This window comes from Equus quagga, chromosome 2 (genome assembly GCF_021613505.1).
Source record: "Equus quagga isolate Etosha38 chromosome 2, UCLA_HA_Equagga_1.0, whole genome shotgun sequence".
In the NCBI taxonomy this organism is placed as follows: Eukaryota; Metazoa; Chordata; class Mammalia; order Perissodactyla; family Equidae; genus Equus; species Equus quagga.
The window spans coordinates 145,115,567-145,140,868 of record NC_060268.1 but is presented as its reverse complement, the minus strand read 5'-3'; the positions used below and the strand labels follow the sequence as shown (position 1 = coordinate 145,140,868).

Genomic DNA, 25,302 nt, shown 5'->3' with positions numbered 1-25,302 from the left:
TAGGCCCATTATAATTAACCAACTTACCCAAAAGTGCTAGCTAATTGGTGGTAGAATGAAGGCTGTGCTACAGGTCTTACATTCGTACACACTATCAGCAGCCCCGTGTCCTTGGCTTTCTTTGTGCTTTTCTTGTCATTCTTTCTCTCTGTCTTTATAGATCATGACTAACCTTTAGGATCGAAAAAATTACCATCTTTTATATGAAAGACTTCCCTTTTGATTAGAGCGTCGTCTGGATTTTCCCTTAATCAACTCTCCCTATTCTGCTTTTTATAGAAGAAACAGAGCTACTTTTTTTTTTTTTGGCAATTACTTATTACATTTATTACATTCTCTCAGTTTGGAGAACAGGGAAGCTTTATGGATCGTGGTTCACCTTCTAGATCTATAACTGTGCTACTCTTTCTATATTACTCTTACAAAGATTATCTTACTTAATCCTCACAATGATCCCGAGACATTATTATTATTACTATTATTATTGTTTCCATTCTTGGTGGTAATGCTGTGATATGAACCTTAGCGGTGTGACTCCAGAGCCCACACTCTTAACCACTGCTGTACATTGCTCTTGAGTATGTGCTTCATCTTAGACTGTCCTGTTACTGATTGTCTCATGTGGGTATGAGTTCCTATAGTGTCCTGCTCATTCTTGATCACCATGTTTTCCAAACTTGCCTAAGGAAGATTGATAGTTAAAAAAATTTAAGGGGTACTTTTGAGCAGATTTTGGTTCCTAGGGTCTGGGTAGGGCCCAGGAATCTGCATCTTTAACAATTCCCCATGGGAATTTTTTCCTCCTAGTTAGGCCTGTTTGAGACGTTCTGCCCTACTATAATACTCATCAGATTTTATTGTGATCCTTATTTTTCAGTGTCTTCCCCACTAAGCCGTAAAATCCATGAAGAAAGGGGTCCTATAGGCCACTCTGTCCCCACCCAGCATCAAGTACCATGTTGCATGCAGACCTACCCACCACTAGTATTGTTCAAGCAATATCTGCCAAATGAGTGTGCATCTGTTTTATTTTCTCGACTTATTTCCAACTTCTCAGAAGCCCCTTGAAGAAGATAATCTTAGAATCTACTGGTTCTGACTTGGTACCTGGTTCATGGTGCTAGGACAAAAGGGTGAACCTTGGAAGGCTCATAGAATTTTAGGACTAGAAGGAAGCTTGAGGTTCACTGCTTCGTCTCCTCTGGTTTTAGAGATGTGGAATTTGAGACATAATCTGCCCTATACAAGATCACACAATTTATTAGGGGCTGGGAAGGAGATAAGATGGTTGAGAAAAAAGGAGACACCTTCAAATATTATTGTCTTGATTTCATGTTTCCTACACATTTAAACTGAGCTCTTCATCAGGCTGTGCTGGAACATCTGGGCCTGAAATCCACACACTTCTATTCTCTGCCGTGGTTCTTCCATTCTCCTGCTAGGAAAGTAGTAGAGGCAGTGGAAAGGATGTGGGATTAACATTGTAAAATAAAACAGTTGAGATATGGTGAGTGATTATGAGGAATGAGGAGCATGGAAGGTCTCTTTCCCCTGCACAATGCTGCCTCCTACATGGGGCTCCTCAGATTTTCTCCCACATGCTTAGATTAAAGGAATGCATGTTTTTAAGGTCTCCAGATGAATATGTTCCCTTAATAGTTTGGTATGCTATCTCACATCCTTAAAACCAGAATGTTATTTTTTTTCTTATTAAAGAAAGAAGCAAACAAACTAGGTCTGGTGCTGGAATCTCCCTGTGAGTGTCACTCCTTCTATCCCTAGGTATACTCATATGCATTCTTGCTCCACTAAGATGAATACATAGAGATGAGAACCATATTCATTTGAGCAGAAACATGCTGGTATAGCTCCATGGGGAAAATGTGCTAGTCTTGCCCTGCCCATACCCCCGAAAACACTGCTAATTTTGGACCAAAGGCCTCAAGCTGCCAATATCATTTCCGGAAGCAGAAGAATGAAAACAAAAGTTGGGTCTGTGCAGAGCATGTGGCCACAAATCAGAAGAGTCACCAAGAGGAAAGTTGAGAGACGCAAGTAGAGTCATGGCGTTAGTCTCCTTTCTTCAGGAATCCTGGTCTATTCTGGGTTCCTTGGATGAACCAGACATTCTCTTTCTGTGCATTTGCTCACAAAGCTCCCCTTGCCTGGAATAATTTGATACCCTCTATATTCTGCCTCCTTCAGGATCCAGCACTGTGCCTATGAGTTTTTCAGAGGCTTCTCTGATGCTTAACTTCAGGGAAAGCACTTCAGAGACTTCTTTAGCACTTGGTCGTTATGCTTCTTATTTAGCTCCTATCATTGGGTACTTTGTAGAGGGTAGTTAAGAGCATGGATTGAGAAAGCCAGGATTTGTAACTTAGCTCTGCCACTTACAGTCTGGGTGACTTCAGGCTGGTCTTCCTCTCTGAGCTTCGGTTTCCACGTTTATAAAATGAGGATAAATAACATTATCTACCACACATAGGCTTATAGTGAAGATTAAATGAGGGGCCTGCCCCGTGGCCAAGTGGTTAAGTTCGTGCTCTGCTTTGGCAGCCCAGGATTTCGCTGGTTTGGATCCTGGGTGCAGACATGGCACCACTTGTCAGGCCGTGCTGAGGTGGCACCCCACATAGTGCAACCAGGGGCACTCACAACTAGAATATACAACTGTGTACTGGGAGGCTTTGGAGAAAAGCAGAAATAAAACAAGATTGGCAACAGATGTTAGCTCAGGTGCCAATCTTAAAAAAAAAAGATTAAATGAGATCATCTGAGTAGAGGACTTTTAAGTGTGCCAGGCATATAGTAAGCACATAGCTATTATTAATACTTCCTGTAACTTTTTAATGCTTGTGACTTCTTTACCATTAAGGAAAAGGTCTAAGATGTCTGTTTAAAGAGGAGTAAGCTTGGTGTTGGGGATAAACAAAGGTAATTATTTTATTTCTAGGGTTTTACAAATAGGATACATTCCAGACATATTCATTGTTGTGAAAGAACATGACAATTACCTTGAAAACTCTAGATTAATTAACATTTTTTTTTGTAAAGCGGAGCGGGTGAACTACTTGGCCATGGGGCAGGCCCCATACATTAAATAACTTTTAATTAATGAATTCGTCACTTTTGTGAGAGAAGTTAGTCATTATCTGAGCTTTTTGCAAGTCAACAGTGACTTTTTATGAAAGCTACCTCTCTTAGAGGGAGGTACAACTTCATTCCTCCCCTGGCTTTCCTCACCCCACATCCCCAAACATGTACCTGAGTGGAGGGAGTAAACACCTTATCATAGCATCTGCTCCCACCCATGTGACCTCCTTGCACACTGTTCACAGGATCACCCATGTCTCTGAGGAAGCATCATGATGGGAATATTTCTTGTGTCCTCGTGTCCCTGACATTTTGCTAAATGCTAAGTCAAATAAATTGAGAAGACGCAATGCCCATTTGATAGGTGTTCTCATGAAGCTGTGCATGTGGGCAGAAAATTAACAGATGAGCTTTACTTCTGGCAGATGTAAAAGTGATGTGTTAGGGGAAACTGATGTGAAAGCATGCTTATAAGATGATGTGGTCTGAGCTCTTGGGTGCGTTAGGAAATGGGTAGGAGTCTCTGTAGACTATTCATATTTATCAGTCAAATGTGTGCCTAAAAAAAGGCAGCTGGAAAAGCCTGGATATCAATAGAAAGGATATTGGAGATACAATGGGAAACATTATTTGCCCTTGTGCAAAACAATGATGTATTTGTACCCAGAATACTGTGTGGTCACCTTGAGTTAGAGTGTACAACACTAGGGTGCAAGGAATGTCTGTTCTTTTAATCCTCTAAATTGACAAATTATCTTCTCTGAGCATCTTTCCACCTACTTGGTGGGAAACCCAACATCAGTCATCATTACAGCTTCTTCTCTTCCCTTTGGGATCACACAGGAATCTCAGGCTTTTGTAGTGCCAGAAAACTGGGGAGGCATTGGGCCTCAGTCCATAAGGTTGTCATCATTACTGCTGCTCTTCTGCTTTGCAGGGCTTGGGCCCAGCCTTAGTCCTCTGACATCGGTTAGACATGTTGCCTTGTGTGGACTCAGGGATGCCTCTCATGGAAAACATTGTACTGACACTGAGATCTTTCCACGGCTCTCTAGGCTGAGAGGCATGCTCCACAGGCATTCTGCAGAAAGATCCCACCTGGGCAGCACACACAAGTGGGAGCTGAGTCTCTACCATGGACAGGAATCCCCCAACCCCAGTCCCTTAAACGTTAGGTCAGGAATTCTCAACCTCCCTTCCTGGTTGTTTTTCTCTACCTTAAAGCACTCATCTCCACAGCCTACTCTCCAATTTTCAGTGATCCACCAGGTTAATCCACCTTAAAATCCTGCAAGAGAAAGACACTTTACTTTCTCATGTGTGTGCCTGTGTTATCATCCCAACCTTTAAAAACATAATGCTGAGCAGCTCTTCCCTACATTGGAGGGTAGGGAGAATTAGTTTTCCCTAAATAACTCACCTTGGCAGATTCTTTAATTCCTGGTTGCTATATAATAGCAAAATGTGATAAAACTACAGAAGGTCTCAAGAAGGCAAACTCTAATAGTCAAAGGAACACATCCATATGTGAATATAGGCTAAAGGAAATTAAAACTTCTTTATCCAGAAATATATCCCTGGCTCTACAATGGAGATTCATGATGGCAGTAGACTTAGATATAGATATATGTGTGCATGTACATATACAGTCATGTGTCACTTAAAAATAGGAATATGTTCTGAGAAATGTGTCGTTAGGCAATTTCGTCATTGTGCGAACATGATGGAGTATACTTATACAAACCTAGACGATATAGCTTACTACACAGCTAGGCCATATCATACTAATATTATGAGACCACTGTCCTATATGTGTTCTATCGTTCACCAAAACATCGTATGTGGCGCCTGACTGTATATTTGGTTATAAATTAGGAGAACATGGAATTGTTTTTAAAATTCTAGAATACAGCCACCAAAGGTGGAACAGCAGCATTTAAGCCTTAAGGTAGATAGTTTTAGATTATGGAATTGCTGCTATACTTTAATGTAGAGAACTTTTCAATCCAATGAAATATTTATTTGACTGAATCTAAAAAAAATTGCTACTTTGCTTATATTTTAAAAATGATAGCACTTGTTCACCCAAGGTGTAATAGTTTAAAAGTTTGAGTAAATTCACAGATGGTAGGTTTTAATGAATTGTTAGAGATCCTGGGGGTACATTTCTAACTTTCTAAAGATGCTCTAGTCAATAACCACTTTCTTAGTAGTTACCTATGTACTTAGCCCTCCCCTTCTCTCATGTTGTGCTTCTAGCAAGCGGAACAAAGCTCCTCATGCCATTCCTCACTCTGTTCTTTCCAATCTCTGGCTACATACTCTGGCTTCAGATATCCTACCATCAGTTTGCACCTTAATGCTTCTTAAGGTACGTAAAATTTCTCAGTATCTTTTTTCTTTTTATACTATGTGGGTTTTTTCTATTTTAAATTTATTTTATAGTCAATATACTGTACTGATAAAAAATTTTAAAGTAAAAGCAAAATCCACTCATAATTCCAGCCTCATCAATACTAACCCAGTTAATACATGTTTCTAGATTTTTTTTCCCTTGAGGAAGATTAGCCCTGAGCCAACATCTGTGCCCATCTTCCTCTACTTTGTATGTGGGAGGCCTGCCACAGCATGGCTTGAGAAGTGATACATAGGTCCGCACCTGGAATCCGAACCAGCGAACCCCAGGCCACCAAAGTGGAATGTGCAAACTTAACCAATGCACCACCAGGCTGGCCCCTGTTTTTAAATATTTTTAAGGTAGAAATAAAAAATATATATATAGAAATATAAATATATGTATCTATATATTTATATATATATATAAAAATATATATTTTGCTGATGAAGATTTGCCCTGAGCTATCATCTGTGCCAGTCTTCCTTTATTTTATATGTGGGTCACTGCCACAGCATGGCTAACAAATGGTGTAGGTCTGCACCTGGAATCCAAACCCATGAACCCAGGCTGCTGAAGCAGAGTATGCCAGACTTAACCACTGTGCCATGGAGCTGGCCCCTATTTATTTTTATTTACTTATTTTTACTTTATAATATTTTAGGAATATTTTTCCAATGCCATTGAATGTTCATGTGTGTCATGATTTTTACTACATAGTATTCTATTCTTTGGATCTACTTTGATGTATTAAGCCAGTTTGATGGACATTTAGGAGGTTTCCAGTTTTACTAAGTGTTGCTTTGACAGTGCAAATCTGAAACAAAGATTTTCTCTGCTAAACTGCTTTCCTCATGGAAACAGTTATTTTAATATAGAGTAGAATAAAGCCCCCTTGATAAATTTTGTTCTAATTTTTCTTGGCTAATCTATGTTTTATTTCTTTCTGCGTGCTTTATAACAAGGTTTTATTAGAAACTCCTGTCAGAATATTGATTTGAATCACATTGAATGTAAGCATTAATCTAGGGAGAATTGACATCATTACAATCGTGCATGTTCCCATCCAAGAAAATCAAACATTTCTCCACTTATTTAAATATTTTTATATCCTTCAGTAAAACCTTGTAGCTTTTTTCTTAAGATCTTACACATTTCTTATTAGATTTATTATGATATCTTTTATAATATTTATGGAGTTTGTGAATAATACCACTTTGTTGTTTTATGTTTAATTAGGTGTTTCCAGAGAACACCACCTAGCTGAGTTTTAAAATCCTACATGAAAAGTCTGTTTTTCGTTTTTTTGTTTTTTAGGGTTTTTTTTGTGAAGAAGATTGGCCCTGAGTTAACATCTGTTGCCAATCTTCCTCTTTTTACTTGAGAAATATTGTTGCTGAGCTTACATCTGTGCCAATCTTCCTCTATTTTATGTGGGATGCTGCCACAGTGTGGCTTAATGAGCGATGCTAGGTCTGCGCCCAGGATCCAAACCTGCTAACCCTGGGCCACTGAAGTGGAGCATGTGAACTCAACCACTATGCCACTGGGCCGACCCCAAAAGTCTGGTCTTTTTGATAGAGGAATTTAACCCTTTTACATTTATTGGGGTAACTACTATGTTGCTTTTATCTCTTCTATTGGTATATATTATTTATTTTACTTTTTTCCTCCACTTTTTTCCATTTTCTTAACACTTGCCAACTTTACCTCTTTATTCCCTTTCTCACACTGTTTATTATAGGATCTGCAATGCTTTGTCATTCTATTAATAATTATCTTCTTATCCCTTAAAAACGTGTTTAGACCTATTTCATCTCTCATGTTCCTCATTCCTCATTCTACAAATATTTATTTAATGCTTACTCTGTTAGATGTTATTGGATAAGTTAAAAAAAATTAAATATTCCTTTTCCTCCTCTCCCAAGATATTTTTTCATTACTTTTAATGACAAAGCAGATTAATAATCTTATAATAAATGATGCAATGCAAAGTCAAACTAAATAATTCCTTCCCTGCCCTGTCTTCCTCTCCTACTCTCCGGAGGTAACTCATGTTTACAGTTTAGTGAGTGCCCTTACACACCTTGCTCCAATCATTTGGGCACCTTCTAAAAAATTGTTTTGCAGTTTGCTTTTTAAATTGACATTGATTCAGTTGCATATATCTAACTGATTTTTATTTAACAACTGCATAATTTTCCATAGTTTGGAAGTACTAGAATTTAGTTTTTCTTCTGTTCTTGTTTACTGATGAGCATTCATATGGTTTCCAATTTTTCCTATTTATTCCTATATTGGGTGATAAAATGCCAAAACTGGATAGACAGGGATCTAGCTTTGTGAGTTTTTTCCCCCTATAGCAATACCAATTTCATCAGTACCATTTATTTAATAAGAGATTCTTTTTCCCACTGCATTAAAATTCCTCATTTCCCACAAGTTAAGTTCTATGTATACTTGCGTCTATTTCTGGATCTATTCTGTTCCATTTATTTATTCCTATGCCAATACCATCACTATTTTCTTTATAGTCACTTTGTGGTTGTAACTTATTTTTAAGGAGTCTGAACTATATGGAATGTGAACATGAGACAGCTTAATTTTTTCCCAGAACTTCCCTCAAACTTTTCTCTGTTGAACTTCACATCTTTCCAGAGAGTGAGTGCCTTAATGACATCTTGGTCATTTGCTATAACTTTCTAGTCACTTTTGACTGTTGGAATAGTCTCACTTTGGTTTTTAAGACTCAGTCATGTTTATTTTTAAACTTCAGTCTCAATGTAAAGCTCATTCTCTCCATCTCTAGTGCCAAGTAGGTCTATCTGTAGTACCAGGGACTTTGGCAGAGTGAGTTATGGGTCTGTTTTTGTCCACACATCCCTCCTTCAGTCTCTCTTTGGATCTCCACCCACTCCTCCTTTCGAACTCTGTATTCTCACAGAGCTGTTGATGACTCCAATGACAGCTGCTTGTTGGTGGTAAGGGGGTGGCCTTGGCTACCCTGTGGTTCATTTCTTGTATGATGCTTGGTGATGGGTCTACATGTGGACAGTGTGTGTTATGTTTTCTTGGCCCAGTGGGTAGTTTTCAGCTTTAGTGAACCTTTCTGGTGCTGGTGTTGTTAACAGCCCCCTCCCCTAACCTAGAGGCAATGATGTCTCTCCTAGGCAGTACCACCAGCATAGCTTTTCCCCTGCCCCTGTGAGTTCCGCAGTTCATCATGTACCAACCTAGTCAGAGAACAAGGTTCTAGTCATCCCTTCTCCCACCCCAAATTTGTTTCTCAATCATTCTCTAGGGTCTCCTAAGGAGGAGAATCACCCCCTCCCTGCCCACAAACTTTGGAGGGAAAAGCTGCTCTTCAGGAATATGGTACTCCCCAGGGCGAGCCTGGTGGCATAGTGGTTAAGTTCACATGCTCCGCTTCAGTAGCCCAGGGTTCACTGATTTGGATCCCGGGCATGGGCCTACGCACTGCTTGTCAAGCCATGCTGTGGCAGGTGTCCCACATGTAAAAATAGAGGAAGATGGACACAGATGTTAGCTTGGGGCCACTCTTCCTCAGCAAAAAAGAAGAGGAGGATTGGCAGTAGATGTTAGCTCAGGGCTAATCTTCCTCAAAAAAAAAAAAAAAAAGGAATATGGTATTCCCCATAATGCTGATCTTTTACATCTCTTTGAGTCTTCTTTCTCTACTCACTGGGCAGTGGGGTCCAAAGCAGTAAGGCCAATTCTTACTGATAATTTCCCAGAACTCTCTGAGGGCATTTGACTAGCTCCTTTTCCTGGTGGCTTCTTAAACTTCAAATGTAGGATCATTATTGCTTTTTGTCCCTTGTTTTACAGAGAGCAAGGATATTAGGGGAAAATACTGTTTTAGTTTTAATGTCTGGAAGGCAAGAATTTCCTTACTATGTCTTTATTAATATATCCCAATTTATTAATCACCATGCCTGCATCAAAAATGTTTCCTTGTTGACCTCGCTCTCCCTTTGCTCCCCTTTAACCCCTTGCTCATCCTTCAAACTCAGTTCAAAACTGCTTCCTCACTGCCAAGACCAGGCCTTTTCTCCCATTACATGTTATCCTAGTTTCCTGTGCCTCATATTTTTAACACTTATCACAGTTAAATTAATTAATAGTTTAATATATTGTGTAATGTGTGTCTTTCCTGGTAGAATATAAAGTATGTGAAGACAGGGACTCGCTCCGACTTAGCTGTTCCTGTTTTCCCAGGGCTGCCTTATGAGCACCTCGTATACAGTAGGCCTTCAGTCTCTATTTACTGAATAAATGAATGAAACAATCTGAAATATATCTTGAAGGACAGGCAGAGGGAGAGGAAGGGGATGCTTTGGAGAGGAAGAACAGATCTTAAAAAAAGTAGGAAATAGAAGTGCTCATTTTATATTTTGAGGACTGAAAATAGACTAGCTTAGAGGGAGCAAAGGCTTTGTGGTGGGGAATTTCGGGAGATAAAGCTGAAAATGTGGATTTGGGGCAGAACCTGATGAGCCTTGAATGTGAACATCAGTTGAACAAACAGCAGAGGTCCCAGTTCATCAGAAGCATTGAATCTACCTTTTAAAACCTAACTGGCTACACTGAGATGGTAAATAACTTTACGTAATTGGATTGGGAGGAAGAAAATATTTGTAGGGCTTGGGGGAATGGTATTCAGAAGGCTTTTAATCTTAACATACATGCTCTCCTTAAACAGACACTTAGAATTTCAGTAAGCTATACTACAAAAATATAAAATCTCAGAATCTATTATGTACTGTAGAATATAATGATAAAATATTGCTCATAATGAACACCTTCAACCTCCTTCCTACAACTTCTGGAATCTCCCTTCATCCTTGATGGGAAAATTAGAACCAATTCTTTGTGCTAAAAGAAGTTTAAATTCTTCCTTTTTTCCTTGACTTTTGCTGAAAAGATTTTGATTAAAAACACTGGAAACAAAAGTCCTTTATTCATTGAATAACATGCTTCTTTGCTTTTTCTAGCGGACCATCTCCATAGGAGGGGAAATAATTCAGTTTCTAAACCTCTTCAGATATTAGCTGCTCTGTTGGGCTGCCTGCAAGCTTATGAACTGAGATCTCAATTTTAGAAAAATCAATTATGACTAATAAATTCCCTTTTATTTATTATATCTCGATCTTTCACTTTATCTACCTCATATACTTGCCTTTTTTTATTATTATGTGCAAAATAGTGGAGACTGAGAATTGGTTCTGCTTAATCTTCCATTTTCTCTCTAAGTGCCTGAGAGGCAACCCAAGCCAATCTTTGCTTTTCTACCACCCTCCAGAAACTCAGGAGTCAGCAGAAATGGCAGAGACTCCCCTCGATCTTGGAGTTTAGAGTGGTCTGGCACTACTATTCCTTGTGCTGGTCCTGGCAGGACAGAGGGAATTTCCCTCTTTAAGTGTTCCTCTGGGGAACTAATTACTTGTTTTGGGGGGAAAAAAAAAGTAAGAGGGATAACTAGAAGATGATGATAACCAACATCAAACACCATTTTGTGAGTACTTATTATATTAAGCACTTTACTACATTATATCATTTACTTTTCACAACCACCTTATAAGAAGTATTATTATCTCTATTTTATGGATGAGGAAAGTGAGACTCAGAGAAATTAACTTGTCTGAGGTCACATGGCTATTGAGTGGGAGAGCCAATTATGAAACCCAGATCTTCTCCAGGCTCTAGTAATTGGAGCAGTGTACCCAGCACTAATGTGTGTGATCTCCCCATGCTTAATATAAATGCTTCAATGATGTAAATACTTTGACCTTTTTGTTCTTGTACACATGCTGTTAATAGATGTATGATGTTTGAAACTAGGCCACCATGTTGTTACTCTACCAGAAGAAAAGATCCCTTCTTACTGCTGCTATATTAACTGTGTGCTTCCCTCAGAACTTAGAACTCTATTTTTCATTCAGAGTTCTTCGATAACAGAAAGGCTTTAAAAAGAAATATCAAAACTAGAGATGGAGTGAGATGAAAGAGCAGAGAGCTGTAATTTATTGAATTGCGTCATTATCACCAACTGAGTCACCAACTGAATTGAATTAAATTTTTTCCCATCTGAGCTGGCAAAGACATTTTAAAGAGAGAAGAAATTTGAGAACTCAGACTTTAGCTTTCTGGCAGAAATCTCTGAAAATTCAAATAAAATGTGCTAAACCCAAATAAGAAAGTATTACCACAGTGAACTACTAATTTTAAAGTAGGGAATTTTAAACATTAAGATTAAAAGAGAGGAAGAGAGGGATAAAGGAATACCAGTGTTGTGCACTGGATCAGCTTCCTCCCAAATTCATTTTTCTTTTACACAAGTGTATCTTATTTAATAAGTTTCTTATTCTGTTGCATCAGATTTATGAGATATGGCTGTATGCTGACTGGACATTCTGACCATTCATCATTCTTCTGAAGCCCTATTTCCAGAATCCGATATTTTCTCCTTCTGACTTGAATGTTTGCTTCTAGAAAATAATGAGAGAGGGAATCTAAAAAAGTATTTGATAGCTAGCACAGAACATATATATAGCTATCAAGTAGAAGTCCCTGATGGTTTGAGGAAGCTATTTATTTATTTATTTGCCTTTTCTTTTCTATATTTTATTTTATTGAGGTCATATTGGTTTATAACATTTTGTTATTTCAGGAGTACATTATTATATATCAGTTTCTGTATAGACTGCATCGTGCTCACCACCAATAGTCTAGTTTTTATCCATCACCATACATATGTGCTCCTTTACCCCTTTTGCCCCCCAACCCCCTTCCCCTCTGATAACCACCAATCTGTTCTCTTTATTCATGTGTTTGTTTATCTTTCACATAAGATAAATATCATATGGTGATTGTCTTTCTCTGGCTTATTTCACTTAAGATAATACCCTCAGGGTTCATCCATGTTGTTGCAAATGGCATGATTTTGTCTTTTTTTTATGGCTGAGTCATATTCCATTGTATATATATATACCACATCTTCTTTATCTATTCATCAGTTGATGGGCATTTGATTGCTTCCATGTCTTGGCTATTGTGCATAATGTTGCAATGAACATAGAGGTGCATAGATCTCTTTGCATTGTTGATTTCATGTTCTTTGGATAAATACCCAGAAGTGGGATAGCTAGATCATATGGTAGTTCTATTTTTAATTTTTTGAGGAATCACCATACTGTTTTCCAGAGTGACTGCACCAGTTTGCATTCCCACCAGCAGTGTATGAGGGTTCCCTTTTCTCCACATTCTTTCCAACATTTGTTATTTTTTGTCTTGATAATTACAGCCATTCTAACAAGTGTAAGGTGATATCTCATTGTAGTTTTGATTTGCATTTCCCTACTGATTAGTGATGTTGAACATCTTTTCATGGGCCTGTTGGCAATCTGTATATCTTCTTTGGAAAAATGTTCATATCCTGTGCTCATCTTTTGATCAGGTTGTTTGTTTTTTTGTTGTTAAGTTGTATGAGTTCCATGTATATTTTGGAGATTGATGGATATATGATTTGCAAATATTTTCTTCCAGATGATGGGTTCTTTTTTCATTTTGTTCCTGATTTCTTTTGCCTTGCCGAAGATCTTTAGCCTGATATAGTCCCATTTGTTTATTTTTTTCTTTTGTTTCCCTTGCGTGAGTAGACATGGTATTCAAAAAGATGCTGCTAAGATCAATGTCAAAGAGAGTACTGCCTGTATTTTCTTCTAGGAGTTTTATGGTTTCACGTCTTACCTTCAAGTCTTTAATCCATTTTGAGTTAATTTTGGTGTATGCTGTAAGGTAATGGTCTATTTTCATTCTTTTGCAAGTGGCTGTCCAGTTTTCCCAATATCATTTATTGAAGAGACTTTAGGAAGCTATTTAAGTGTTGGTCTTCTAAAATTTCTTCCATGAAATAGCCAAAGAAAATCACTATACCCAAAGTAGAGTTTACTTTCCATTTCTGTGAGTTGTAGATTTCTTTTGCATTTTTAAATTTTACTTACCAAAGGCATATGAGATTATGAGATTTTAAAATCTAAGATGAGGAATTAAAATCCAGTTTTATTAAAGAATGGTCATTGTAATCTTTTATTTAAATATTGAATTCATCTTTTATTATACAAATATTTATTGAACATCTTCTATGTGCCATAAACTGTTCTAGACACCTTGAGTACAGCAGTGAACCAAAGAGTAAAATCTGCAAGAAACTTCTGTTCTAATGAGAGGAGGCATAACATTCTATAATATTCTATTCCAGTTGGAGGAGGAGAAATAGGTAAATATCTATGTGAAATGATAGTAAGTGTGAAAATGAAGGAAGATGGGGGAATAAAAAGTGACAAGGAGCACTTTTCTATATAGTGTGAACAAGTCTGTGACAAGGTGATTTTTGAGAAACAGAGAATTAAAGTAGTGAAAATGTGAGCCATGAGACTATCTGGAGGGATTTCCAAGCAGAAGTACCTGTAAGTAGAAGCCCCAAGGAATGATCAGTTTCACAGGAAGGCCAGTGTGGCTAGCATACAGTACATAAGGAGAGGCAGTGGCAGGAGATGAGAGCACAGAGGAAGTAGGAGGCCCAATTATGTAGGGCTTTGTGGGCTATTATAAAGACATTGGATTTTACTTTGCATGTGAAGGAAATCCATTGAAGGAATGACACAATCTGACTTAGATTTGAGGAGGAGTTCTCTTGCTGTTTTGTGGAAGTTGGACTGTAAAAGGGCTAAGCTGACCAGATGGACTGATATTGTGAAAATACAGCCCAGAAATGAAGGTGGCTTTGACTATAGCAGTATTGGTGGTGTGTTACAGAGTGGTTGCAATCCAGATGTACAAGAATTCCTAGTTTTTGCGTCAGTTCTTTTCCTAATATTGGATATCGAGAGTTCAGCTAGTTAAGGGCAAAACCAATCATTAGTGGTGTCCTATAGGCCAAGAAGGTGTTTGAAGAAAGAGGAAGTGATTAGCTATGCCAGATGCTGCCCGGGTTTTGTGTAAGAGTTGGCTATTGGATTTAGCAAGATGGATGGCATATCTGACATTGACAATAGTAGTTTCTAAGGGTTACTGGGAATGACAAACAGATTGGAGAAGTCTCAAGAAATAGACAAGAAGAGAAGACACTGAGATGATGGATTTAGACCAGTGTTTCACACTTATTTTCATTTTCACCTCCCTAAGGAAGTTTTTTAGACATTTTTTCCTAATCGTCCTCCCCTCACTCCAATGAAATTCTAATGTCACAAATATACTTTATATTTGTTACCTATTGTATGTGTGTCTGTGCCTTATATATAAAAAGAGTAGGAATTTTTCTTCCTGCAAGAATCAATCTCTTCCCTTTGAGGGTGGTATCACTGCTGCAGAGAATGGCATGGGTTAGATAATTCTTTAGAGGAGTTTTTCTGTGAAAGGGAGCAAAGAATTGGGCTGGTATCTGGAGAAGAAGGTTGAATCATGTTTTTAATGTTTTGTACTTTTAAGATGGGGATATGTTTGTGTGCTGGTGGAAACTGTCTAGGAGGAAGGGAGAAATTGATGATGTAGAGCAAGATGGACAGTTAGAGGAGTCATGGTCTTGAGTAGGGGATGGAGGCTGCAGCCTTAGATGAGATGGTTCTCCCAGTATCACAGGAGGGAAGGCAGAACACTTGAGCACAGGTGGAGATAGGATGATATCTTCCGAGGTGAGAGCCTGTGGAAGTCCTCCTCCAATTGATTTGTTTTCTCAGTGAAACAAGAAGCAAGATCATCAGCTGGGATGGAGGAGGGGCAGGAGATTTTGGAGGTTTAAAGGAGAGGAGGGGTGTGATATAGTCATCTAGGGGAGTGAATTGAGTAGAATATTGTAGGCAGCACCAAGACCCACTTGAAGTTAGTGATTATGAGTTTAAAATGAGACCAGTCAATATTTTTTCCCTCCAGCACTTGATCTCCTCTAACCACATTAGAGATTTTAAGTATTTGAGTCAATGAATAAATAAATAAACTGAGTTAATTAATACTGGGCTTATACCGCATGCTACCTAAGATTTTTTCAATTTGCTACTTAAACGTTTTTAATTGGAATGTTTTATACTTGATTTTGTTAAAATTAGGACTTCAGATAAGAACATTGAATAGCCCACCCTCGTTCAGCTTTTCTAATCAAGATAACGAAAATTAACAAGGATTTTTAGTGCCTTTATTTTGGTTGATGATGTTGCTAAATATGGGAAGAGGATATAAAAATGACAATTAGTTTTGAATCTCTTTCTGAATGTATTATTTTCATAAAAAAGGCAACTAGAAGTAAATGGTAGTTTCTTTGAGGTTGTGGTAGTCATTCTCTAGAAGTTTCTGAAATTCTGAACTATGCTTAATCATTCATTCATCTATTTATTCATTTAACAAGCATTTTCTCAGAATATTCTCTCTTATCAGTCACAGGAAGGACAAAACTGAATCAAACATGATTCCTACCTTGAAGTACACTACAAGGCATATTACACTATTTTTAGAAAATGTGTGTATACTTTTCTTTATATAAATATAGACTCAAATTAATATATTTAAGGAATATGGTTCCTAGGTGCACCACATAAAATTAGCACTGAAAAAGAAAGAATGTTATGAAATTTGTAAAATAAACAATTAAAACACATTAGCAAATTCAGTACATTTTATATAAAATCTTCCTGGTAGAGTCTCTGCTCTTTTAACAGGAAACAGTGTGCTCCTAGAGACTGCTTTGTCATGACTACAGTTGTATGCTTCGTAGAATCTTAATCAAAATTACTAATTCTTAAAGAATTACTAATCCTGAAGATTGTTATACTTTCCCTTTTCAAGACCAGTTGGTGCCTTTGAAGAGTTAACAGCTTCATAAATCTGGCCTGTGGTTCATCCTTCTGTCGAGTCCAGGCCTGATACTCACAGGCTGCAGGACACACAGATGAACAGCATGTGGCAGTGTTTAAATGCTGTTCTGAAAGCCAGTGCCACAGGCCTAAGATAATTTAGAACACTTCTCTGCAGCGATTGCAAATGCATCCCGGGATTATATTTTTCTTTTATATTGCTGTGTGTCATGCTTTGTTTGCCAAACAGAATATAGAAAATGAATAGGCAGTTTTCTGGCACAATTCTTAGTAGATAAATTGTCAGAATGATCTCCATTGCTTAAGAAAAGCATAAACACAATTTAGTCACTAGATGTGGCTGTTTGTAGGTTGTTGCTGTGGGGAATTCTGGTTTGGCCAAATTGTTATATTCTTTGAGAATTCTGGTAGACCAAGGTCCTCTGTGTTTTCATAATACTCCTCCTCCACCCCCAAAAAAGAGCAAGCTGTCAAATTACTGAGGTTTCACTTGTATAAAGGTAGTTGCACATATCTAACATAATTGTGAATTTATTTTGCCATGACTTTATAGATATTATTTGAATAAATGAGAAGTAAGCTTTGATTCATTTTTACAACTTTCATAGAGAATTTTTTTTATATAGATTTTTTTCCCAAGTAGCGTATACAACAAAGTGAATTTTAAGGCAACCCCAAAATACAGGTGTGTGTGTGTGTGTGTGTGTCTTCTTCATTGTCCTTCGTATTTTAAGATATATCGTTCACAGTGATTGAAATCCGTATATAATAATATGATGAAGGAAAAGCTCTATGTACACAGTAATTATCAGACAGTAGATGTATAAAGATATTTTAATCTGTGACTGTTGTCCTTATGCATGAATATTCTCACTACTCCTCTACCTTTTATATTTACTGTCATCACAAAGGCTTTGCTTAGAGAGAATGTGATTCCTTATTGTCCACATTGCCAGTTGTGATCCAATTAATTATAATACTCGTACATCTAGGGAGCACTCATTGTATTCCGGGAATTGTCCCGGATTCCAAGTTCACATAGATTAATGAGCCAGCCCCAGTTCTTAAGGAGCTCAGGGTGGGAAGGTTTGTCTGTTTCACTTCTCTTCTAGTTGTTTCTGAAATTTGTTGTTTTATAGATAGTCAGTCTTTAGGGCAACTTCTGGTCATTTCTTCTGCCTTTCTTCCTAGTCCTGACTCTGCTGCTTGTTAGCAGTGTGACATTGGGCGCATTATTTAACCTCTCTGAGTCCCAGATTCCTTTTCTGTACAATTGAGGTAGTAATTCTTACCTCTTCAGGGAATTTGGAGAGATTAAATAAGGTAATGTGTTAAAGCGCCTAGTAAATTGCTGGCACGATCAGCAGTCAATGAAAGAAGCTGCCACTGCTGCTATTTAACTTATCTGTGTCACATGTCTGGCACTTACTGCTAAGGCTTAAATTCCTGTTCTTTCCCTTGTTGCTATCCATTCTTCAAACCCATGGCTAGTCAGGAATTTAGAACTAGAGTAAAAGGCAATAGCTCCAGTTTATGAGCATCTTTTTTGCGTTAGATATTTTACGTCTTGTCAATAATCCCTTAAAACAACCCAGTATTGTTATTATCCATATTATATAGGAGACGACCAGGGAGATAAAAATTACTTTCTAAGGCTATGAAACTACCTACTGGAAGAACCAAAATACTGACTCCAAAGCCTGACATCTTTTTACTACCACACATTCTTTCCAAGATCCTGTCTAATTCTAAATGCTTTGAAAGTTTTTGAAAAATGAGTGTGTCATTATGATTACAAGCAGGAGAAGTTTTTTGACCACAAACTCAAACACTCAAAATCTGGATACCTGACGATGTCATTAACAAGTTAAGATATAGAGATCTGTATTTTCTATAAATTATTGTGACTATTAGTCCACGGACAGACCAAAATTCCCCAGATAGTTCTTGGATCTTGCCATCTGCATCAGTTGATTTTTCTGTATCAACTGAAAGTAGCATTCTTTTTAAGGGAGTTGGGGGGAGTGCTTTCCTTCTTTAGGCTTCGGGAAATATTTTTTAAATTTTGATACAAGTTTATCACTTTAATTTTTAATAAAAGGTTTGTTTTGATATTTCAACTTTTCTTTCATCATAAGTGGTAAACTTTGAAAATCTGTACTTCCTTTGGTAGAGTAGTTCTCTGTCTCTGTTTTGTACTTTTTGGACCTTGGTAGCCTGAGGACATTAGGTACAAAGAGATGATCCAATTAAGGAGATGGACAGCTGACCCATGTGGCTCAATTGCTGAGCCATTGCCTTCTGGGTTCAATGTAGCAAGAGTTCTCGATTGGAGAAGGAGGAACTTGTGGGTGTGTATTTTCTGGGGAGAAACTGAACAAACTGTTAACTGAAACTAGAATAATTAGAATCCTATGTAGAATTCTCAATACAGCTTCTAAATGGTTACCTAGGCAAATGCCAATCTATCTAGGCTTCATTTTTGTCCTCTGTGAAATGAGACCATTGAAGGCTAGATCTCCAAGATCCCTTCTCAGTCTAAAATCCAATCTAAAATGAGTCTGTCAAAAGGCAGGGGTGTGTGCATGATCACTGTTTGAAATGTAAGTTATTTGAACTTGAGTTTATAGGATATAAATGTTAGTAAGTGTGTTTATAAAATGTTAATGTGGGGGAGTGAGAGACAAATATTTCATTCTTGTTTACAAACACCTCAGTTAACAAGCTTGCACCTTTCTTGAACACATTAGATTTTGGGGGAGGAAAGAAAAAGACTCATGTTCAAATTGAGACTAAATTCATTATTTGTTTTTAAATAGCAATTAGTTTATTTGTCTCTTTGGTCTACTAAACTTGACTTCCTTGAGTCTTACTCTATCTCTACCACCTTAAATTGCCCCAAGGATTATTTCTTGAATGAACAAATTATTAATTGAATGATGAAATTCCTAGAGTACTTGATTACATACTGTGGACAACTACAAGAAAATGAGACCTCTTCAATTTGCACTCTCTGCAGCCTAAACTATGCCATCACCTGCTATCTACCTACACTATATTGAAGGGAAAAAAATCCTTCTCTTATCCTGTTCCTTTACCGAACTCTCATTAAAGAAAAACAAACTACTATAATTTTGATGGCTAGGTGAATGATTTTTTGAAGTTTTATAAACATAAATAATCTTTATTTCTATAAAGCAGTTATACTTGCACAACAAAACCACTGAATGAAATATAGCAGAAATTTGGGTAGAGCTTTTCTCCCATTTGCAAAAGGTATATCTAAAGCAACAACAAAATGTAGCAACAACCTACAAAAAACAGACTTTGAGGATTGTGTGTGTGGATGAGCAGGTAGGTGCATAGGGGTGGGTGTGAGTGTGGATATTGTATTGAAGGAGGAATGGAATTTATTTATTTATGTATTTATTTTTTGAGGAAGATTAGCCCTGAGCTAACTACTGCCAATCTTCCTCTTTTTGCTGAGGAAGACTGGCCCTGAGCTAACATCTGTGCCCATCTTCCTCTACTTTATACATGGCATGTCTTCCACAGCATGGCTTTTGCCAAACGGTGCAATGTCCGCACCCGGGATCTGAACCGGTGAAACCCTGGCCACCGAGAAGCGGAACAAGCAAACTTAACCATTGTGCCACCGGGCCAGCCCAAGGAATGGAATTTAAAGGCATAGTTATTTGTATAGATTCTGAAGCAACTCATGAGTTTAGTACCTAGTCTAATAATAGTAGGTTTCAATATTAGTTGTTTTAAATCTGATAATGTTTTGTACGTGGAGAAATTTAAAAACTGGATTTCAATTTGTGAATATACAAAAAAAATCAAACCACTTCTTTTCTGGGGCCTCAGTCTCCTTAACTATGACATGAGAGGATGAGTTCTTTCAGCACCAAATATTCACTGATTTTATAGATCAGCCCATCAGCCGGCTATAATACTGACTTTCCAGTTTGACTCTAGAGTGGCATTTCTCTACCTCTTTAAATTCATCTTTCCTACTCTACTTTTTTACTCCCTTCTGTTTATCTCCTGTAGACAAAATTTTTTTCTGAGTTTCCCTTTTTGTAGTTTATATTATGGAAAAAATTAAGAACAAAAAGCAAGTTGAATATTTTTCAAATATATTTTTACATATATAGGCAATACTTTTTATTTTGAAATATATGGGACCAAGTTTTAGACGATGAAATAGTATGGGGCTACAACTATATAACAAAAGCCCAGCTTGTTCCTGTGGCCTCGTATGCGTGGGAGCATTCACTAGGATTTTTCACATTGAATGTAGTCTCTTAGCACCTAATCATTCAGTGCTGCCAGTATCACTTCCCTAAATGTGAAATAAGACACCTAACCTAGCTGTTATGCCATAAATTCACGTGTATCAGTCCACTCTCCTTATTAATGATTCTGAATAGCATATCTTACTGCACGTTGATGCTATTGGCATATGACACTTTTTTGACAGCAGGGAGCATACCTTCATTTTTGCATTCTAAGGCCAGCAGGATGCTAGATGCTACATGTGGGTTCAAGAATGCGTCTATAATTTGTTGGCCTTTGAATGTGTGGATTTTTAAAAATATATATCTTCTTGTAAATATGTAGGGATATATTGGTAATGATGTAAAAGTGTAATACAGCTAGTTATTTCACCATGAGTACCTAAGTAATTTTTAAAAATTTGCTCAGTTTATTTTTTAAATGACTTAATATAGGACGTGTTTTAGTGATGCTGCCTCCTCAGACACTTTGATCTGGAATGCTTCTTCTACAGTTGTAGTTTTGCCTACTGTTATGATTGCCTTATGAGGTGGTAGGTCATCACCCTTTGATATTTGGAGACAGCCACTCAGAGTCTTGACTGATGACTAAATAAAGTGGATGACCAAGCAGGGGAAAACTGGTTTTTGGTCATAAATAAAATATGATTGGAAAATAATAAGAACAGTTTTCTTAGATGTCTCAAAAACTGAAATGGAGGCTGTGCCAAGAAATTCCAGAAATGTTTTGAGGATGCTAGGATTAGAGAATGTATTGATAAGTATACTTTGGCTTTTGGAGACATTTCTCTGGAGGCTATGTTTTCATTTCCACAATATTGTGCTCGCTCATAAACAGTTTCTCAAACTTCTAATAAAATGCACTTCGTAAATTATTTGGGGGAAGAAAATTGATATGAGAGTTAACATTTATCAAATGTCTATATCTTAGCAGCACATATTGTATGTCATATATTTAAATACAGTCTCCCACCTTAAAAATAGGACAGTAACAAGTCACAAAACAATTAAGCCAGGTACAGCAACAAACAAATGCCTGCAACCATGTTAAGTTATCAGGCCTCAGAAACTTCTGTCCCTTACCAGCCACTCTTCTGTATTCAAGTATAAGGAGATTGTGAGCTAACATGCTCTGTTTGAAGAGATTTGGGGATACATTAAAATAAAGTCATTTGAGTAAGAAAAGGACCTCATTCTTTGATTCCGCTTTTCTATTAAATTTTCATGATAATATATAATATTGCAATTCCTAGTTTTTCAGGCCCAAAGAGTATCATGGTTATTTGGAAATCTTACTAAAATCTCAAATCATTACTGGTAAAACTAGTGTCCTACCAAGGTAACTATCAAAGGATTCCATAGCTTCAACATGAGCAAAAATTGTAAACCGTTAGAACAGTTCCTCTGATCTGCAACTCTGAAAAAAGATCTAAGTGTGTTTGATAATAAAAGATAATATAGTTAGTTATTTTTGTATTATATGGTTTAGATATGATAGTTTCATATATGGTAAGTAATTCAGCTCTTACAACAACATAAAGAAGTAGGTTCAGTTATTATTCCCACTTTAAAGATGAGGAAACTGAGGGTTAAGTAACTTGCCCAAGGTGACAGTTAATGAGTGGGCTGGGATTGGAACCCAGGCAGGCCAAATCCAGGAGCCAGGCCTGAACCACTATACAACACTACCTCTCACTATTTATACTGCTACTCATACTAAACAAATGAACCATGGATTTGCAAGTATAGTAGAATCATGGTAAAAGTGCAAGATGGACAGTTCATTTTCCATATTTTGATATTCAGTGTAGTAGGCAGAATAATGTCCCCTCAAAGATGTCTACTTTCCTAATTCCTGGATCCTGTGAATATATTACTTTACATGGGAAAAGAGACTTTGCAGATGTTATTAAGTTTAGGATCTTGAGATGGGAAGATTATCCTGGATTATCTGGTGGGCCCAGTGTAATCTCAAAGGTCTTTATAAGTGAAAGCAGAAGGTAAGAATCAGAAGCAGATAAGGGGATGTGATGATGAAAGAAAAGTTCAGAGAGCTGTGATTGCTGGCTTTGAGGATGAAAAGGGGCTACCAACCAAGGAATGTGAGTAGCCTTTAGAAGCTGGAAAAGTCAAGGAATGGATTCTCCTCAAGAGCTTCCAAAAGGAATGCAGCCCTGTGGACACCATGATTTTAGCTCTGTAAGATCTCTTTTGGACTTCTGACCTCCACAACTGTAAGATAATACATTTGTGTTCTTTTAAGCCACTGTGTTTGTGGTTATTTGTTACAGGAGCAAGAGGAAACTAATATATCCAGTCATTATTTTCATTAGCAGCAGTGTTTTAAATGAAACCAGCTTATTCTCTTCTAAGAATGATAATCAAATTGAAGATTATAACCATTTCTAACTGCATATGTAGGAATTGTGAGAAATTTGCCTCTCTTCTTTCTTATAAATAATTCCAGTTGACTGCTTTCTCTGAGAGTTTGAAAGAATCTTTACATCCTTACAGTTTTGCTGAGTCGAGTACTGATAGTCTAACTAGTTCTGAGCAACTTTTTGAGCAATTCACTTGGAAATGACTGGAAATTTACTTAAGCATAGACCTTTTAATGAGGTAATTATCTTTATTTTATAGTGAAAAGGGTTTGCTCCTTCATAGAAGATTATTTATATCTTACCCATAATTGGAAAGGCCAAATGGCTTTGAAGTTTCAAAATGCTGGTATTTTGGAAATGTATTTACTTTAATCGAGATAAACTCTATTTTATCTGCAATTAGTTTCACTTAGCATGTTGCAAGGATGTGTCTGTTAGTAAATTTTGTAAAACCCTACTAATTAGTTGAAGAGAAATATGCTTTTCAAATTCATAAAGTTCAAGATAGCATACCGCTACTAATATGCACATGCCAGGACAGGCAGATGGAAGCACCTTCACATCTGCTTCCACCTTGAGCTCAGTGATCATGGACTTGGAGTGTGTTCTTTAGATTAGTGCTGTCATAAATCAAAGTGAGAAGAGGGAAAACAGTTTAAATAGGAAAAGGAAGTCTTGAACTAGGGATGTGATATCTCTGAAGATTATCTCAAGAGATTGATATCCCCTTTAGGACCATTGCTTCAGAATAATGAAATGAAAAAGCTCACTCAGTTCTCCTCAGCCTTTCATTCCCGACACACTAATACACACAGACTTATACCATAAGTTCAGTTCAATAAGTATTTATTGGACATCTGTGTTGGTGCAGCATAGTCTTTCCATAATTCTTTCCTTTTCATTTACACGGTATAGTCTGTTATCTGACCATTGTTTTGGTTTCTTGGTAAGAAATCAATTTAGGATTTGAAAGTTCTTCTTGTCTTTGAAGTAGTACTCTTGTATTTTCTAACACTTTATTATCCAGAAATTTTATTTAGTCCGTTCAATAATACATTTATGGCTAGTTAAGAAAAATTTTCACATTTCTTGCCTGGGTAATTTCTTGCTTAATCATTGACATATGACATAAGTTTTCTGAATCTTGGATTAGATTAGAAAATTTCTGTTTATTCCTAAATTAAACCAATAATTGACTATTTTTAACTGCTGTCATTATCAGAAGTTTCTTCAGTGATAGTGTTCATTGACTTATTTATTGTTTCTTGTATGAAAGTGAGAAAAAAACAATGTGTATTCTCAATAAGCACAAAGGGCAAAGCTTAATTCTCTTAATTGCTCTCAAGATTGCTCTCTCTGTCTTTAACTGTTTAACTGAGTTTTTAAAAGTCAACATTATTTTAGAATTTTATACTTTTTATTTCTGGTTCAAGTAGGTAAAAAGATCAGCAAAGCATTTTTTTCTTTTTATAATAACTTAAAATGTTCTGAATAGACAACAGTGCCAAAATACTCTTTTGCATTTACAAGTGACTTCACAATAAGATAGATATGAAAAGTGAATATGGAGTTTTATCTATTAATATGAATATGCCATAGGCAGTCAAATATACTTATGATAGTTAGAAAATTATGTAGTTTTGGATTTTAGTTTTCATTCTTGCTGTGAAAGTAATTGTAGAATTTTCCTGCCATTAAAATATGTGAATATTGAATATTTTCTATATTCTTTATAATTATTTCTCAGTGGCATTATACTTGTCATATATATATATATATATATATTTCTCAATATCACCCAAATTTAGGACACTTCATTTCACATGACCAAACACCTAATTTTTATTTAATAATTATTTATTGAATGAATGAATAGATGATTCAAATTCTTGAAATACCTCAGAATGATCATCTTAGCTAATTGTTATCATTCATTAGTGCTACTGATAAAGATGTTTTTATTTAAAATTTCTAATTAATCAAAGTGAATACATTAGGGTATTTTTTCCTGAAACAGCAAGTCTCATGTTGTTTTTAACTACATATAGATAAAGATAGATATATCATGGCAGAAACTGACAAAAAATGATATCTTTTGACAAAACGGAGCTCCTGGGAACTAAGCTGTCAGTTCTTTAAATAACAGCAGTATAATGCTGAGTTATGCTGTTAAATTTATATTATTACTTTTCTCTTTTTGTTAAAGTCTTTCTCTGTTTATTTAAGCTTTTGATCAGTATTCTAGA

The 25,302-nt window shown here is 36.8% G+C and overlaps 1 protein-coding gene across 1 annotated transcript in view; it reads left to right on the top strand.

Annotated features, from left to right (window-relative positions):
• RNLS (renalase, FAD dependent amine oxidase) overlaps positions 1-25,302 on the top strand; it is a 247,821-nt gene that overhangs the window by 4,957 nt on the left and 217,562 nt on the right. The gene's annotated exons all lie outside the window — the stretch shown is intronic.